Source organism: Vipera berus (genome assembly GCF_964194415.1).
Source record: "Vipera berus genome assembly, chromosome: 1".
In the NCBI taxonomy this organism is placed as follows: Eukaryota; Metazoa; Chordata; class Lepidosauria; order Squamata; family Viperidae; genus Vipera; species Vipera berus.
This window is the reverse complement of record NC_138202.1, coordinates 293647055-293665950: the sequence shown is the minus strand read 5'-3', so window position 1 is coordinate 293665950 and position 18896 is coordinate 293647055. Positions and strand designations below refer to the sequence as shown.

At 37.4% G+C, this 18896-nt stretch overlaps 1 long non-coding RNA gene across 2 annotated transcripts; it reads right to left on the bottom strand.

Moving 5' to 3' along the window:
* Positions 1 to 1960: 1960 nt before the first annotated feature.
* LOC308667976 lies at positions 1961 to 17011 on the bottom strand. 2 transcript variants are annotated; one of them, XR_014026434.1, is made up of 5 exons: positions 16932 to 17011; positions 16310 to 16616; positions 6717 to 6887; positions 4992 to 6113; positions 1961 to 2323 (listed from the first exon to the last, which is right to left on the bottom strand). It is a non-coding gene; the product is annotated as an uncharacterized lncRNA (long non-coding RNA). The 2 variants fall into 2 exon arrangements; XR_014026435.1 differs by lacking the exons at positions 16310 to 16616; positions 16932 to 17011 and having other exon boundaries at positions 1966 to 2323; positions 6717 to 7660.
* Positions 17012 to 18896: the final 1885 nt, after the last annotated feature.

Below are 18896 nucleotides of genomic sequence, written 5' to 3'. Positions count from 1 at the left end.
GTTCATATTCCCTGAGGTTCGAGAATAACAAACTGTATTGGTTCACTAAGTCCCTCATCGTTATTATAGTCTCTTCTCTGATGCTTAAATGCATTTTATTATCCTGTTAATTATTTTTGTCTATCTATTTTATGAGCTATTCTGATCTAAGGGTCATGGTGGTGCAGTGGTTAGAATGCAGTATTCCAGGCTACTTATACTGTCTTTTGACTGCCATCAGTTTGGCAGTTCGAGTCTCACCAGGTCAAGGTTGACTCAGACTTCCATCCTTCCGAGGTCAGTAAAATGAGAACCCAGACTGTTGGGGGCAATACGCTGACTCTGTAAACCACTTAGAGAGGGCTGTAAAGCACTATGAAGCGATATATAAGTCTAAGTGCTATCTACATTAACTAGTCTGTTAATGTTGTTGTTGCTGTGTAGGGCACAAGGTGACATTCATGATAAACATTTTCTCTTATTTTTGGAATGTTCCACCATGGAACAGAATGTGGTGGGGTCAATACTGGCAAGTTACTTACTCAAGAGATTAATCAATTCCCTCAAGCAGGGTTATTAGATATTAAGACTCACAAGATTTGCTCTTGTCTGACTGTAATCTTGTATCAACATGCTCACTGAACCAGGATAATCCTTAATGTATCTCTGGATCCATTTGATGTTGTGTTTTTAGATATTTGGGGGACATTATAGGAGGAAAGCCATGTTATACTATGGTGGGAGAAAAATGGGAAGTCTGGTAGCATGTTTTTAATTGTATAGATTTTATTAAAAGACATGTTTTCATGAGCTGCAGCTCACTTCCTCAGATTCAGAAAGGGGCTTGTGCTTCTTAGCAGGTCAGAGAATTTTTTTTGTTTTTCTTGATATCCAGTCCATATCCTGGTTGCATGATTAGGGTGACTTTATGGACAATGCTCATTACATTGAATATGAAGGTTAATTAATGTCTAATCCTACATTTAAAACAAATGCCAACAATATAACTTTTTGACCAGATTTTCACAGGATTGATTTCATGTTATTACATGGTACATTAAAAAAATAAGATAATTTAAATTCATAATAGGAATAGGCTGCAGTATATCCAATTTTCATATAGAAAATTGTTGAGGAGAACTGTGAAGGGCCATCTAATCATTTTCTCAAGTGTTACTTTAGGGAACTGCATTCCATCTTATTATTATCTATATGGGGGAAATATATCTATAAGGGGTTACTTTCTTCATCCACATGTGATTAAATTGACAGAGGAATTATATTTTAAATGCTTAGACAGATTTATAAAGAATAAATCATCAAATTGCTATTTAAGTATGCTTTATTTTATAGCATAGGAGGCCTGGGAATTCTGATGCACTTTCAGAATTTAGATTAATCTTTTTTTTTTTACATTAACCATGTGCATCAACCTAGTGATTTCAGTGGGGGCAACATAACCATATCACCATTCTGTTGCAGGCATAGATCTGTAGCTCCAGTAAAATGAATGAGGCAGTTTGTATATATAAGAACTGCTGACGTAGGTGATATTTTATATCAAACAGAAAAGTAGATGGGAAGGACATTCAAGATTTTCTGAGCGTCCTTTGTTTAAAGCGTTTCTAATTTCAGGGAAGCTGATCCCCTGCTTCATTCTGATTATACAAGCTAGGCATAGACTGTTATTGAAAATTAATTACCTGTAAATAAAAAAACCCCTCATATATTTTGAACCTAATAATGGTTGGCTGAGAAATCTCATACACTAAAAAAAATATGACAAGTGAAGCTTAAAGGCATGATGGTCCCAGGAGCTATTAATGTATGTAAATTAATGAGGTTATATTTAACTGCAGTGAGATCACAGAGTCTGGCAAATGGTTTTGCTTTATTGTGATCCCCAAACAACAAATCATACTGGAGTCATTTAGGTTGAGCCATATATAAGGTTGAAGAGGCATTTATATTTCCTTCAGGTCAATAAGAGTTGTGAAGTATTAAAGGAAAACAGGGAGAAAGAGCATAACCAGTTTTGGCATTTTTCATTCTACACTGGTTCCATAGAAACAAACCAATTGCACACATCAAAATAATAGGTTCAACTCATCTAAATGGGACATGATTTTTGATGATCCTAAGAAAAATTCTAGTCTGCTACTCTGGTGAGGGGAAAAAATGAAAATCTGATTGAATCTATTTATTTCAAAAAATAAAATTAACATCTGAGCATAAAATGCATTGTGTATATATTCTTGCCTTACATAGATGCCAATAATATTTTCAAGTCCTTTTTTACTCCAGATATTTTTATGTAGTTCACATGCTACATCTCCCTGGGAACCTAATGGGGAAGAAAAAGTATATTTATTCATACACTCTTATATGAATATACAATTCATATACATGGATTGAGTTGATTCTGTACTTCTGATAAATGATAGGGATTTGGAAAATTGGTTTTAGGCATCCTTGTTGTTGTTAGTTTGTGATCAGTCTTCAGGATTCCCTGGCTAACATAAAACACAAATGCATCTAGAATTAGCTTAATTTTTTTCATGCTTATCTGGACTGCCCACTTGCTGGGTTGCTAAAATGTACAGCCAGCCATTTCTGGAAGGCAGAAACAGACATCACTTTCTATCAATCCCACCACACATTAGCAAAGTGACTTCAGGGTGTGTTTTTTTGCTCCACTTTCAAAGTACACTTTTCAATGTTGTTGCCTCAAGTGCTCCTGTCTGTTTCAGGTATATGCTTCAGTTAGTTGCAGGCTCACTCCAGCAGTTCACTAACTATTTTGCAGAGGCTGGAATAACCCTCAATATAGTCAATGCTTATTATAGACTGTAATACTTTAAAGGCTATCTTTTCATAAGTGCTATTATAGCATAATGGCTATTATTTTTTTTTGCCTTGTAGATGGAAGGTTGCTGGTTTGAAACCCAGCAGCCACTTTTATAACTAAAACAAAATGATTTCTTTTTCCTTTTCTTGAACTTCCCATCTTTCCCTGTGTATGTAAGAGAAAGGGTTTTAAAGAAAATCAATTGCTACATCATTCCACCATTTTTTCCAAACAATAGTTTCAAAACATGATGCATAAAACTGAATTGGTAGTCATATAATGACCTTTGAACAATTCAAGGGTAAGGGGTTTCTTAGTATCCAGGTTATCTGTTTTCCTGTTCCCTAGCCTTCCAGGGACTTCCTGGCATGGAACATATTACATTGAACTCCCATGCTACAGTTCCTATTGAAACAATAAGTCAGGGGTGTCAAACTCGCAACATCACGTGACGTGCCACAATGTGTTGCGACTTTTTCCCCCTTGCCAGAGCTGGGATGGGCACGGTTTCGGCATGATGCATCTGGTCCATAAGTCGGTAGTTTGACACCCCTGCAATAAGTGATCCAAGTCTTGGAGGTATGTTCTTTCACAATTTTTGAAGTATCTCTATATTAATGAATGTATACATGCAGTTTGGTATAGTGGTTAAGACACATGACTAAAGCCTAGGGACTGTGAGTTCCTGCCCTTGACACAAAGCCAGCTGGGTGACCTTGGACAAATCATTCTCTCGAATGCTAGGATGGAGACAGATAAAATTTAAAAAATTGGAACTATTAGAAAAAACTAAAGAATTACAATTAAAAGAGAAAAACATATAAAATTGACCTATGGTTGAAAAAATAAAGCAAAATATTCTAACAATGGACATATTAAAGATATTTTGGAACAGAGGATTCAGAAGTTAATTTTAATAGTGTTATCTGCCTGTATGAAGAGACTGTATCTAAAAGATGTTATAAAAGAGGATCAAATCTTAGCTGACAAAATTGAAACTGAGTATAAAGTGGATTTACAAATGACAGTCTGCAAGAATTACATAGCACAGATGTTACACTGGACATACAAAAGAATTCAGCTGAAGTTTTAATAATTAAAAGGTATATACAAATAAGAAATCAAGAGAATGACTGGACAATTTTCGTATATTGGATTTAAAAAGAGGCTTGTTGAAGAGTTTTGAAGAATCTTGTGAGAAGGAGCAAATAAAAAATAAAAAGAAATCAAGTTCTGATGAACTAAAGATTAAGATTATTAGAAATCAAAAGAAGGAATATAAAGCTGGTTTATTTTATCAAGGTTATGTTGTTATCTGGTAACTCTTGAAGGACTTTTACTGATACTAGGACTGAAATGATTATGCTTTATAGTTTCTTTATAGGTAAAACATGGGTTATGGGAAGAAAAGATAATTGTTGCATTTTAAGAAAGTGTTAACTAAAATTGTTTATACTTGTGATGAAGGTAGGAAGTCTCTTCTTTATATATATATATATATATATATATATATATATATATATATATATATATATATATATATATATATATATATATATATATATATATATATATACTGAAGGGACGCGGTGGCTCAGTGGGTTAGGACGCTGAGCTTGTCGATCAGAAGGTCGGCAGTTTGGCGGGTCGAATCCCGAGTGCCGCGTAACAGAGTGAGCGCCTGTTACTCGTCCCAGCTTCTGCCAACCTAGCAGTTCAAAAGCACGTAAAAATGCAAGTAGAAATATAGGGACCACTCCGGTGGGAAGGTAACAGCGTTCCGTGTGCCTTTGGCATCTAGTCATGCCAGCCACATGACCACAGAGATGTCCTCGGACAAGCGCTGGCTCTTCGGCTTTGAAACGGAGATGAGCACCGGCCCCTAGAGTCGGAAACGACTAGCACGCATGTGCGGGGGAACCTTTACCTTTACCTTTACCTATATATATACTATATTCTATTTCTTTCTTTTTCTACACCTTTTCTTCTCTTTTATTTGTCTATCTTTTATAGTTTGTATTAGTTTTTACCTCTGACAATAATATTTAATAAAATTATTAAAATCATTGTTATTAAGTCAATTAATAAACTGAATTAAAATTATTGCTTAAAAAAGAAAGAGTTTCCCTGCTACAACAGACTGAACCTAGAGATCAGCATTTACCATAAGCCATTATTGCTTGATAGTTGAGACCTTCAGGAATATAATTCATGCCCTTGGTTATGGTCAGATATGGAGCTAATTAGAAGTTGCTTTCTGCAGTCTGGTGTCCTTCAGATATGTTGGCTCTGTAGCTTCCAGAAACAGCACACCATATTACAACATCAAATATAGAGAAGACATAATTTTACTAGTATAAAAATGGTTTTCTAATATGCATAATAAATGTTAAAAGCATTGTTGAAATATAACTATAGTTATCTTATTATGTTAGTGACCACAAACTCTAAGCACTCAAGCTCAAACCACAAAGAGGAAAAAGAAACTAAATCAAGAGAAATAAAGCTGTTTTTCCACTTCTGTCATAAGAGAAATCAACTGCATTACAATCTTCCTCAGAATATAATATAGCATTATAATTATTGCCAAATATAACATAGCTAATGTACACAATGGCTCTTTATAATATAATTTTTGAGGTTGTAATTACAGTTTTGTGCTACATGGTGGAGGAGTTAAATTGCTAACTGTTCTGCACTGTATGTATTTCTGATTGTTTGGAAGGAGGAAGAAATGTGCTTCTCAGTTCATCATAGTTTTACAAACTTGGCACCCTTAAGACAGTGTGGATTTCAACTCCAAGACTTCTCCAGCCAGCATTGCTGTTTAAAGTCACCAAGTTTGAATTAATTTGTTAGACATAACTTTGATCTCCAGAAGTAATACTCTAAGAGGTGATCAGTTATTGTGAACTTCCATTTTTATGCTTACTGTAGAGGAGAAGGCCTTTCTATAGTCTCCAACCTGCTTTAGTGCTGGATATTTTTCCTTTCTGATTATAAGAGAGGAATACCCAAAATTTGGGGACTTTCCCCAGTCTTTGAGCAGTAAGACACCTTCCAGAAATGAATGGGATAAAGACAGAAGTTTAATTTCCATTACATTAAATTTAAGTATTCTAAATGCAATTAATGATTACTCTTCATGGGCTCATTATTTTCTCTCTTCTGTTGTATTACAATTTGTATTTATTCATTATACAAATTCTCCTTCATTGATACAAATTCTTCTCTGCCACTTCAATCACAAGAACTCTAAATGGTTTACAGCACAGTTTAGGAATACCTGCAATAAATGATGATAGAATATTTGTTTTATTGTTGTAAATAAAATTTTAACGACAAATCAATATATATCAAGGCTATATATTAATAATGATAGTAGTACCACCTAAACTCAACATAAACATAAGCACAATAGTTTCCTGATATCCAAGTAGCTGGATTCATCTCAGTTTGGGCAATTCTTTCACTCTTGACTCAAGTTTAAGAGAGCCAAAAATCAAGAATATGGTAGCACCTTTTCTATGGCATTTTGTTAAAAAAAATACAAGCTTTCATGAGCCTCAGATGCATAGAGATACTAGGAATGAGGATGTGGTTGTTATATTTGGTGAGAGGACTTTCCACAGATGGAGAATTCCTGCAAAGAATGCCTTCCACACATTTCACTTGTTGTGGATGTGGACACCCACCAGGTAGTCTCCAGAAGTGTATCTTTGGCAGGCAGATTTGTTTGTTATTAAATGTATACAACAGTCTACTTCATGAACTTGAAACTAGGTAGCATCAATGAAACAGAACAATGAAAAAACAAAACTTTTAAAAAGCCACTAAACAATTTAAACATAAATATAACTGAAACAACAGCCTTCAAGATCTTACACACCATAAAGCCATTTTACTGAATGCAGTCTCCTTGGTTTTCTCCAGCATTTTGAAGGTACAGGCTATTTCTTTCTTAGGATAATGATGATGATGACATTGGTGAAAAAAAAGTTCTGATTTTGTGTTTCCTCATTCACTCTCTCTACAATATCACTGCTATCCAGTTGTGATTCTTTGGGATTGAGCCATTTGCAGAAAAAGTATGTGAACAAATTGAAAATAATAGGATTTAAATAGTTCTGGTCATATTGGCCAAACAATCCAGCCTTTCAGAAAGAAATACAATATAAGGCTTTGATTTTGCTCCATTGTATGCTTTGAAATGACATGGCTGCTTTTCTGCTAATGCACAAATACCAAATAGAAATAATGCCATCATATGCAAGTTTACTTGAAAGCAAATCCCACTGTGTTCAAAAAATATTTATCCTGGCTGACTGGGTCTCACTGAAATCAGTGGGATTTACTTCTAAGTAAACATTGATGGAGTTGTCCCAGAGGTGACAAAGATGACTGAGAATTTCCATAGAGTTGTTATGTTAGTCTCTTAAATGGTATTGTGATAAACTTAGACAGCAAAGAAAGGAATGAAGAAACTATCTCAAATAAAATGAGATAGAGCAAGAGAAAACTAAATATATACATAACTGCAAAGTGTTATGATGTATACACACACGTAAAACATGACTGCAGGAAATTATCCATGAAAGTACAACAGATGTGCTTTGCTACATTTTAAAAATTGAGAAAGGAACAGAGAATGCCACAAATTTTATCTAAGGGAAAGCATGTCAGCGTATATACATTCTTGGTGCTGGATCTCATAATTTTACTAAACAGAATGAATGGAGATTTCTCATATAAACATCACAGAATTACAAGCCTAGTTGGTTGCAAGAATAAAATAAAGAAGCTTCTTTAGCACAATTTGAATCCTGCCATGAGCCATCCAAAGTGCCTTTTGATCAATTGTCAATGTTGCTCCAGGGAACAGCATAAGCTTTAGGTTCAAGAGCCTAGGGACTCTTCCTTCAAGGCATTATATCTACAGTGAGTACAAACAGGAGTCTATAGGATGTGCATTCCTTAATATGTCTTCATTATAGTGTATATTGTGATTAGCCTTCTTAGGAAGGCCATGGCTAACAAAACTTAAAGGGAGAGATAAATTGTTTTCCTTATGACAGGTTGGTTTCACAGCTGAGTATGCTCCAAGGAATAATAATAATAATAATAATAATAATAATAATAATAATAATAATAATAATAATAATAATAATAATAATAATAATAATAATAATAATAATAAAGTTGGAAGGGACATTGGAGGTCATCTAGTCCAACCCCCTGCTCAGGCAGGAAACCCTATACCATTTCAGACAAATGGCTGTCCAGTCTTTCTTAAAAACTTCCAGTGTTGGAGCATTCACAGCTTCTGGAGGCAGGTTGTTCCACTGATTAATTGTTCTGTCAGGAAGTTTCTCCTTAGTTCTAGGTTGCTTCTCTACTTGACTAGTTTCCATCCGTTGCTTCTTGTCCTGCTTTGGGCACTTTGGAGAATAGCTTGACTCCCTCTTCTTTGTGGCAGCCCCTGAGATATTGGAACACTGCTATCATGTCACCCCTCACCCTTCTCTTCGTTAAACTACACATACCCAATTCCAGCAACCGTTCCCTATATGTTTTAGCCTCCAGTCCCCCAATCATCTTTGCTGTTCTTCTCTGTACTCTTTCTAGAGTCTCAACATCTTTTTTACATCATGGTGAACAAAACTGGATGCAGTATTCTAAGTGTGGCCTTACCAAGGCATTGTAAAGTGGTATTAATAGTTCATGTGATCTTATCCCTCTGTTAATGCAGCCTAGAACTGTGTTGGATTTTTTGGCAGCTGCAACACACAGCTGGCTCACATTTAAGTGATTGTCCACTAAGACTCCAAGATCCCTCTCACAGTTACTACTATTGAGCAAGGTACCACCTATTCTATACCTGTGCATTTGGTTTTTCTTGCCTAAATATAAAACCTTACTTTGTTCACCATTGAATTTCATTTTGTTAGATAGTGCCCAGTGTTCAAATCTGTCAAGATCCTTCTGTATCTTAACCCTATCTTCTGGAGTGTTGTCTATTCCTGCCAGATTGATGTCGTCTGCAAATTTGATGAGTTCCCCATCTATCTCCTCATCCAAATCACTGATGTAGATGTTGAAGAGCACTGGGCCCAGAAAAGAGCCTTGGGGCACCCCATTACACACTTCCCTCCATGTAGATGCAGTTCCACTGAGGACCACATGCTGAGTATGGCCAGTCAGCCAGCTATGAATCCATCTGGTGGTGATGCTATCTAACCCACATTTTTTTTAATCTTATCAAGTAGTAGCTTGTGGTCTACTTTATCAAATGCCTTACTGAAGTCCAATTAAGCTATATCTACAGCATTCCTCTGGTCCACTAATTTTGTCACCTGGTCAAAGAATATAATAAGATTTGTCTGGCATGATCTGTTTTTGACAAACCCACGTTGGCTTTTGGTAATGACTTTGTTTGCCTCTAGGTGTTTGCCGATTTGTTGCTTGATTATCTTTTCCAGAATCTTCCCAGGTATTGAGGTCAGGCTGATAGGTCTGTAGTTTCCTGGATCCATTTTTTTTTTCCTTTTTTGAAGATGGGAACTATATTAGCTCTTTTTCAGTCCTCTGGTAGTTCCCCAGTGCTCCAGGATCTTTGAAAGATATAATTCAATGGTTCTGAGGTCACATCTGCCAGTTACTTCAGAACCTTGGGGCATAATCCATGTGGTCCTGGTGATTTGAACTCATCTATGTTGGACAGATGCTTACTTACAATTTTCTTGCCTATATTAACTTGTGTTTCTAATCTGTTTTTTATGGTACTGTTTTTGATAGGTTGGACTGTTCCCCCCCCTTCGTGTAAAGACGGATGTAAGAAAAGTTAAACAGTTCTGCTTTCTCCCTGTTGCTTGTCACCTTCTTGCCATTTTCTCCCACTAATGGACCAATCATTTCCTTAACTTTTTTCTTGTTGTTTACATGTTGAAAGAAGACTTTTTTGTTATTTTTTTTTACTTTTGTCACAAGCCTTAGTTTATTTTGAGCCTTAGCTTTCCTCACTTCATCTTTGCAGGCTCAGGCTATTTGCTGATATTCTGCCTTAGTTATGTTCCCCTCTTTCCACTTATTATACTTGTCCTTTTTGTCTTTCAACTTATCAGATTTATGCAGCCATGCTGGTTTCTTTTGAGAGCTATTATTTTTCTTCTTCATTGGTATTGTGTCAGACTGGGCTTTTATAATCCCACTTTTCAAAATTTCCCAAGCTTCTTGTTTTCCCCTTGAGGATTCTCATCCATGGAATCCTTCCCAAGCTCTCTCTAAATTTATTGAAATTGTTGTTGTTGTTGTTGTTAGCTGCGAAGTCGTGTCCGACCCATCGCGACCCCATGGACAACATTCCTCCAGGCCCTCCTGTCCTCCACCATCTTCTGGAGTCCATTTAAGTTCACGCCTACTGCTTCAGTGACTCCATCCAGCCACCTCATTCTCTGTCGTCCCCTTCTTCTATTACCCTCGATCTTTCCCAGCATTAGGCTCTTCTCCAGTGAGTCCTTCCTTCTCATTAGGTGGCCAAAGTATTTGAGTTTTAGCTTCAGGATCTGGCCTTCTAAAGAGCAGTCAGGGTTGATCTCCTCTAGGACTGACCGGTTTGATCGCCTTGCAGTCCAAGGGACTCGCAGGAGTCTTCTCCAGCACCAGAGTTCAAAGGCCTCAATTCTTTGGCGCTCAGCCTTTCTTATGGTCCAACTTTCACTGCCATACATTGCAACTGGGAAGACCATAGCCTTGACTATACGCACTTTTGTTGACAGGGTGATGTTTCTGCTTTTTAGTGTGCTGTCTAGATTTGCCATGGCTTTCCTCCCCAGGAGCAAGCGTCTTTTAATTTCTTGGCTACAGTCCCCATCTGCAGTGATCTTGGAGCCCAGGAAAATAAAATCTGTCACTACCTCCATTTCTTCCCCATCTATTTGCCAGGAATTGAGAGGGCCAGATGCCATGATCTTGGTTTTCTTAATGTTAAGTTTCAACCCAAGTTTTGCACTCTCCTTCTTCACCCGCAACAAGAGGCTCTTTAGTTCTTCTTCACTTTCTGCCATTAGAGTGGTATCATCTGCGTATCTTAGGTTGTTGATATTTCTTCCGGCAATCTTAATTCCAACTTTTGATTCATCTAGCCCTGCCTTTCTCATGATGTGCTCTGCATATAAGTTAAATAGGCAGGGCGACAGTATACAGCCTTGCCGGACTCCTTTCCCAATTTTGAACCAATCAGAGGTTCCGTGTCCAGTTCTCACTGTTGCTTCTTGACCCGCATATAGGTTTCTCAAGAGACAAATAAGATGGTCTGGTACTCCCATCTCTTTAAGAACTTGCCACAGTTTGTTATGATCCACACAATCAAAGGCTTTAGCATAGTCAATGAAGCAGAAGTAGATGTTTTTCTGGAACTCCCTAGCTTTCTCCATGATCCAGCGTATGTTGGCAATTTGATCTCTAGTTCCTCTGCCTCTTCGAAATCCTGCCTGTACTTCTGGTAGTTCTCGATCCACATACTTCTGAAGTCTAGCTTGAAATTAGCCATTGAAATTAGCTCTCTTAAAGTCCAAGACTCTAGTTTGACTATGTTCCTATAATATGGTACTGAGTTTTGAAAAAAAAAGATGAATGCTGGTAGGATGGAACCAGGTAAGTTGTTTCAAACTTCTCAGTTGCATTCCTGGAAGGGATGAACAAACAACACCAAGAAGATACATCATAAATATATGAGTCAAGATATCTCAACTGCCCAGTTAAAGCAGAGCAATATAGGAAGATGCTTCAGGCAGAAATCACTTTCATGATAATGGCAGAGGCACCAATTCATAATGCAGAGAAAAGACAATGATAAACTACTCCTATGGATAGACAAGGAAACATGATCGAGGTCAGAAGGCATTGAACATGCTAATGAGGAAGAGTGGAGGATGTTTTGCAGTACTAATGGTGTTCATGAAGTGGCTAGATTAAAGCTCCAGGATGTCTAGTTGCTGATGCTGCCATGCAAGACATAAAAAACCAGATCTGCAAAGACAGAAGTATACTGAGAACACAGAACGTAAGAAGCGTGAACATGGGAAGACTAAGTACAGAAAAAGATTAAATGAAATGACTGTACATTGGCATCTTAAGCAAATTAAAATCAAATGGAAGATCATGCTGGGCATGGAAAACAAAGACGGAAAAGTGTTATTTTCATAGTCAGTAAATATAAAATTTGAGTACAATACAGTCATATCAAATATACCAATTAAACTTCCAAGTTTAAAATTATCCAAGTTTATGTTCCAACCACTGATGCAAGTGAAAAAGTGGTTAAGGATTTTTATAGTTAAAGTCAATCTAAAATTACCAAAAAAACTGCAAACAAGAAGTGCTTCATGCTAGACAATTGAAATACTGAAACTAGATATGGGAAGAAAAGAAAATTGAACTGTATGGCCTAGGAAACAGAAATAAAATAGAAGAATGATTTGTCATACCAGTGTCTACCAGTCCCATATTCTTCAGACAACAAAAATGATGCCTACATACATTGATATCATCAAAACATGCAGAAATCAAATTCATGGTCTTATTGGTAGTAGGAAGTAGAGGAGCTCAGCTGTATCAGCAATGATGTGGGCAGGTGCTGAAAGTTTAACAGATTATTAACAGCTCATGTGCGAGTTTCCAAGTCAAGCTAGTGCAGAAGAGCAAAGCCAACCAGTTTCTACAATATGATCTTTAGCATATGCTTCAAGTTCTTTGAAGTCCTGTAACTTGTTCACACAGAACCTGAACAACTTTGGAATGAAACAAATAAATTGTTAAGGACAACTGTGAAAAGCAACTGCCAAATTCCAAGAAATAGAAGAAAGCAAACTGGATGTCAGAACAAACAGAGGAGAACAAAAGCCAAAACCAAGAAAAAATGAAGATTTCAGGAAGAAACTTAACAAAGAATTTTGAGAGTTGTTAAAAGAAACAGTATTACAATGGCATATGTTTAAAACAATGAAGATAGCAACAGGTATGGAAAAACAAAGAAAATTTTCCAAAACATCCCTGAACTTAGGAGTCACTTCCAATCTTGAACTGGTATGCTACAAGGCAATGTTCTCTGTAAGCTGCATATCTGAATGGACACAAACATCCACCAATTCCCTTTCAGTGACCATCACATATCCATGTATGAAACTCAGTCTCTTGACAAGGATAACTCAGAAAAATTATAAACATAATAGTGGAAGTGGGTGAGTTAAAGAGGAAAGGGACAAGGTAGCAAGGGAGTGCCATGGTGAAGAATAGATGCCAAACAAATCACCTTGTCAGAAACTGGACTACAGCAGCTTCAATTATAGGACTGTGCCTTGCTCTTTTAACTTGGTTGACCCAAGGACATGTTTTGGATCACCAAGGCACCAAAACAGATTTGGATTATGCTATGTATTTGTTGTGTTATGGTTATGTACATTACAAAAAGGGTTATGAGGTAAAACCGGCCGGAACACACGGCAGCTTTTGACAGCTGTCAAAAGCTGCCGAAGGCTTATGCGCAGCTGCAACGGCTTGACAGCTCTCAGCTGTCAAGCCGCAGAGACAGTGCAGGCGCGGCAAAATGTAACAGCTCTGGCTGTCATAGCCAGCCACCGCGGATTGGACCTCAACAACCGCGGGAAACCGGCAAGTTTCCGATTGGTCACCAGCGTGCCAGCTGGAGTATAAATATCGGCGCAGGCAGTCTGTCAGTGCCCGGTTCCATGCCATTATTAAAGGTTGTTACTTGAGCCAGCTGTCTCATGTGTTCCTTACTGAAGACAACACAGATTAGGTGATATGTGCTTGGCAAACTATGGTAGGAGAGCTAGCATTGCAGGCCCTGGCTGGTGGATATTGATCCTTTTGCAGAGCCCCACTGGCTGCTTGCTATTCCAGTTTTGTGTCTTTGAAGGCCCTGGCTTGCAGACCATCATTATCTCCATTGAACAGTGTCAGCAGCAATAGCAAGGGAAGCGACAGAGAAAACTAACCAAAGAAATAGTTTGGTCTAATAAAATGTCTTCTGCTGATGTAAAAAATGTTGCCTGATGCTTAAAAGCATAATTTGCAAGAACAGCTTATGCAGCTTTTTGAGAAAAAGTGAAACAATTGCTAGAAATAGACCAAAAGCTTGCTGAATAAATGGAATTAAGGCTAATCATATAAAATAGGAAAACTAGGAAGGAGGGATTTAGTTGCTAAGGGTGCTGCTCTTGCTCATGCAAACATGATGACTACATAAGCTTTTGCCTTGCCCTAGTTATTGAGCAGAACTTTATATTCCCCCCCCCTTGCAGAGCTGCAATAACTTATTTGAAAATAGAAAATGTAGATTCCACTCTCTTAAAGGATGAGGGGTTTGGGTTTTTCCCCTTCAGAGGCAACAAGAGAAGGATGGAGCTCTTTTGGCACTCACTTTCTAGCCTACCAGCAGCTGGGATGGTCTTGCACCAAGTTCCAGAAAAAGACAAAAGGTCATGCAGCGGCCAGAAACTTTTCCCTTTGGCCAGGACACTGCCTGTTAAGCATGGCTGAGTGCACACAGCAGAGACCTTTGCTGCAATCTTCAAGGGAGAGGTGGAAACTCTGAGAAAATGAAAATCCCGGAACATGAGAGGTAAAACCTATACATGCTACAGGAAGCCCCAGTCTAGATTAAACATTGCAAAACAAAATGGACCCAACAAAAGAATGAGAGGAAGCTAGATTGGAAGAAGGTGATTGTGGCTTTAAAATTAGAGGAAGAAATATCAATAAGTTGCACTATGCCAATCACACTACTGAGAGCGGAAAATGTAAATGATCTGCGAGCTCTAATAATGAAAGTCAAGGAGTACAAAAAAATGATGTGTCTATGATTAAATATAAAAACCAAACTAATGCCAAGTCCATCCTTTGAATTAACATGAAGATATTGAGGCAATGGATAGCCTTTGCCTTTTAGGATCAACTATCAAGAGTAAAGGAAATAGTGGTCAAGAAATAAACCACAGGGTAGCATTGGGTGTTGCAGCAATAAAGTGTATGAAAAAGATATGCAGATGTATGAAGTATCTACACCTATAAAGATCTGAATATGCAGTGACCTACGATCCTCTTTGGAAGTGAAAGTTGAGTTTTGAAGAAACAGAGTAGAAAGAATATTGATGGGTTTTCTTTTTAAAAAAAATCAGTATTGGAACTAGAAAACAAACAAATGGATTGTAGAACAAATTAATCCATGGTTTTCATTCCTAGCATAAATTGCCAGGTTCAAACTGTTGTATTTTAAAGATATTATGAGAGGATGCAGCTCTCTTAAAAACTCTATAATTCTAGGAAAGATGGAAGTAAAGAGAAGATGATGACCAGCAACAGGATGAATTATCTTGATTAGCAAATGGACTGATTGTGAGAGCCGAAAGGCCAGGTTGGGGATAGATTATTTGGGAGAAGTCTATCTAGATAGTCATTAGGAGTTAGCATGTTGCATAATCGATTGATCAAATTCATCTTAATTGGTAAGTGAAATCACTCGATCAAGGACTAAATTTAGTCAACAGAAAAATATAAAGATATAAATAAGATGATAGATTGATAGATTGATAGATAGACAGACAGACAGACCCTGATTTTAAAAAATAAGACTAAAATGCAATCTATTGTCTAGTAATTCCCAGACACATACTGTGTTCCCCTAACAGAATCTTTTTGCTAATGTCATTCTATAGATCAGTAAAAAAAATCTGTAATGCATATTTTTTATAAGCACCTCTTGTTTGTTGTTTTCCCCCTTCACTCTTCATTTTTGTATTATGACTGTCCTTCAAATTCATAATTTGGTGAGGGCTGCAGAAACTTTTACTCATAAATATTCAGTGCTCTGGTGCCTATACTTTTAAGCATCATTTGACATTTTTTAGAATCTGTTGAGAACAACAGACCTTAGAGCATCATGGGAGGGAGTATAAATTCAGATCAGGAAAAGTGAAATGGATTAGTACTTTGTTTACTATGTTTTTTTAAAAAAAATAATAAATTGATAAGATTGGTAAAATGAGATAATATTAAAAGATGTTTGCCAGTTATCTCAGTGCCCTTAGGATCAAGGGCAAACTTCACTGAGTCCTATGCCTAGATTTTAAATTTATGGATTTTGATAATCTCACCACAGGTATTACAATATGAACAATGACTGTGTGACTGAGGTGGCTGAGTCAGAAGAAAACTAAGGAGATAACTGAACCTGATCCTCAATTCATATTGTATAATCCAATTTCTCTAGGACCTTATATACTTGCAGCTCAATCATTTTTTTCCACAACCTTCCCTCAAAAGTTCAATAAGTGCTAATATCTCTGGACTGAGTGATGACTTCTTGAGGAGAATGTGGTAATACTTCCCTCAACCCATCACCACTCTGATCCAGCTCCTAGACTTTTTCATCAACCAGGAAGGTCAAGGCAAAAAATGCCTTACCTGATACTGTAGAGATTCTTTTCCACTTCTTCAGATCTGACTGGGCCAAACTCATACCACATAACTTCACAAGGTGACACCTCAATCATCTTCTCTTGATAGAAGAGAATATTCTTACACTTACACTTCTATATGGGTATGGGTTGCCTTAAAAAGACCATTGGATGACAATCTGTGGATATAATGAAAATAAATATTAAGATTTTATCCCAGTTATCCCCTTAGCGTAAGTCTGGGTTATTATACATGCTTGATCAGAGTCTGTCTTATTTTAAACCAGTATCACTTCAGGCATCTCTTGGTTTACCTCAGGGGTCAGCAACCTGAAACAGTGAAAGAGCCACTCGGAACCGGTTCCCTCACAAAAGGAAAAACTGGGAGCCGCAAAAAATGTGTGCGCATGCGCGTACATGCGCGCATGTGCAGAACAGGGTTTGACTGAAGAGTGGAGCCAAGGCGAGATATGCACCTACCCTGCATATTTGAATTGATTGGTTGAACTTTTTTAGTCCCACTGTTTTTTTTGGGGGGACTGCACATGGCAGAGGACTGGGAGCCGCAGGAGACGGCTGAAAGAGCCGCATGCGGCTCCGGGGCCGCGGGTTGCAGACCTGTGGTTTACCTCATCCCATAAAGTTCCCCAGAAAATTAAGGATCTCCCCAGGTCAATAAGATGGGAATGGCTATTAAAGTGCAATGTTATTCAACCCTCTCTATTCTAGCAGGTGATTAGGGCCTTGATGGAACTGCTCACCTTTAGCTTTAGAAACTCCCAGAGAAGTGGGGCAAATGAAGACATCCTCCCACTGAGTTTTGTGGTGCCAAATAATGAGTTATGCTGAGCATAACAAGAGACGGATGTTAATATCCCCAAGACTATCCCCAACATCCATTAACAGATGTTAATATCCCCAAGACTATTCATATGCACTGGTGGGATTCATATATGTGAACAACCAGTTCTCTCTGTGGATGCCACTTCCAGAAGTCCATTCTGGGCCTGGGCAACAAAAAATTAGCTACCAGTTCTGCTGATGTGGTGTGAACTGGCTGAATCCCACCACTCCTCATATGCCTCAAGGCAAAAATGTTTGGCCTCTAGAATACATTAAACATTATACTAACCATGAACTTGTAAGCTGCCTCCAACTTCTTCCACACAAAGCAGATTGAAATTCCCAAGAACAGTTAGGTCTGGGAACTACATAGCTAATTCCAGAGGTGCAATAGTTCAGGAAGGGAAACTGCTCTGCATAGAGAGGGCAGGACATAAGCAGCATCTTCATGTACCCTAAACCTTAGCTTTACCAGAAAGGTAAAGTTTCTCATAGTCCCGGTGCTTGCAGCATAAAAAACTCCTTTCATCTTTATGAAAGGTGCCACACATGTGCATGATTTTCCCTCATTAGAACTATTGCTGGAACCCATTTAGTTTCAGAATCTCAGTTTACATTAAATTCTAATTCTCTATTGCACTCATCTTCAAAAATATTAGTTTGATTTGGATCCCAGTGGAGATATTTAGAAGGCAAGATAGATTATTCAATAAGCTAATATTTATCCTTATTAACAGTTAATAAAAGTCATCAAAACAGGCTTATGCCAGTGGACATCAGGAAAGAAATTAGTTTAGGGATCAGAGTAGAAGAAGAGTAAAAGAAACCCATTTTTATTTGGAAAGGACAGATTATTGTGAAGAAAGTTCTCAACTGCTACTGAAGAAGGGCTGAAATCTTGAGATAGATCCTAGTTCTTGTTCATGAACAATGTTCATAAGTCCTCAAATTGCTAGCATAAACTTTCCAGGTGACAGTTTCTGATACAGCTCTAATGAGCTTAATTAGAGAAAGTGATCTGAGATCTAGGTCACTATTATTTGCAAGGATAGAGCACAAGAACTGCATTTACAAAGGTCCAAAGTTGAATCCTGGAATCTCTAATTGAGCTGAAAAAGATTCTTGCCTGAAGCACTGAAGGGCCACCACCATGTCCCAACTTTACATAGTAATTCATTTTCTACCTTTCCTTTGGCTTTATGTTAGTTTCCCTTACTTAGTGATAGTTCATGTACTTTATGTACCAAAACACCTGTGTGCCTATTACAGAAAAGTCCAATTAAGCATTTTGAGAAACTGTAGAAACCCACCTATCAATATATCCTAATGATGTATTACTTCTGAGTGTCAGAGGAAAAACTTTACACCCACAATGCTGTACAGTATATACTGATTTCCACATGAACTAAGAGCACAAAGAGCCTGGCTTTCATGTACACTTGTACATGTGAACATATCTCTTCTGTAGATACAGCAAACACATGCATATCAGTAGGAAGCCAAAGTCACTTGAATGATATACCTGGGGAAACTCATAAGGAATTGCAACCATATCACATTTTTGCAGAAGTGGGTTTGAGTCTATGGTGTATCTGTGGCTAGGGTTACACATGGTGTTCTCAGGATATTAGAAAAAAAGAGCTCCACATTTAATAATAATAATAATAGTAATAATAATAATAATAATAATAATAATAATAATAATAATAATAATAATAATAATAATAATAATAATAAGTAGTAGTAGTAGT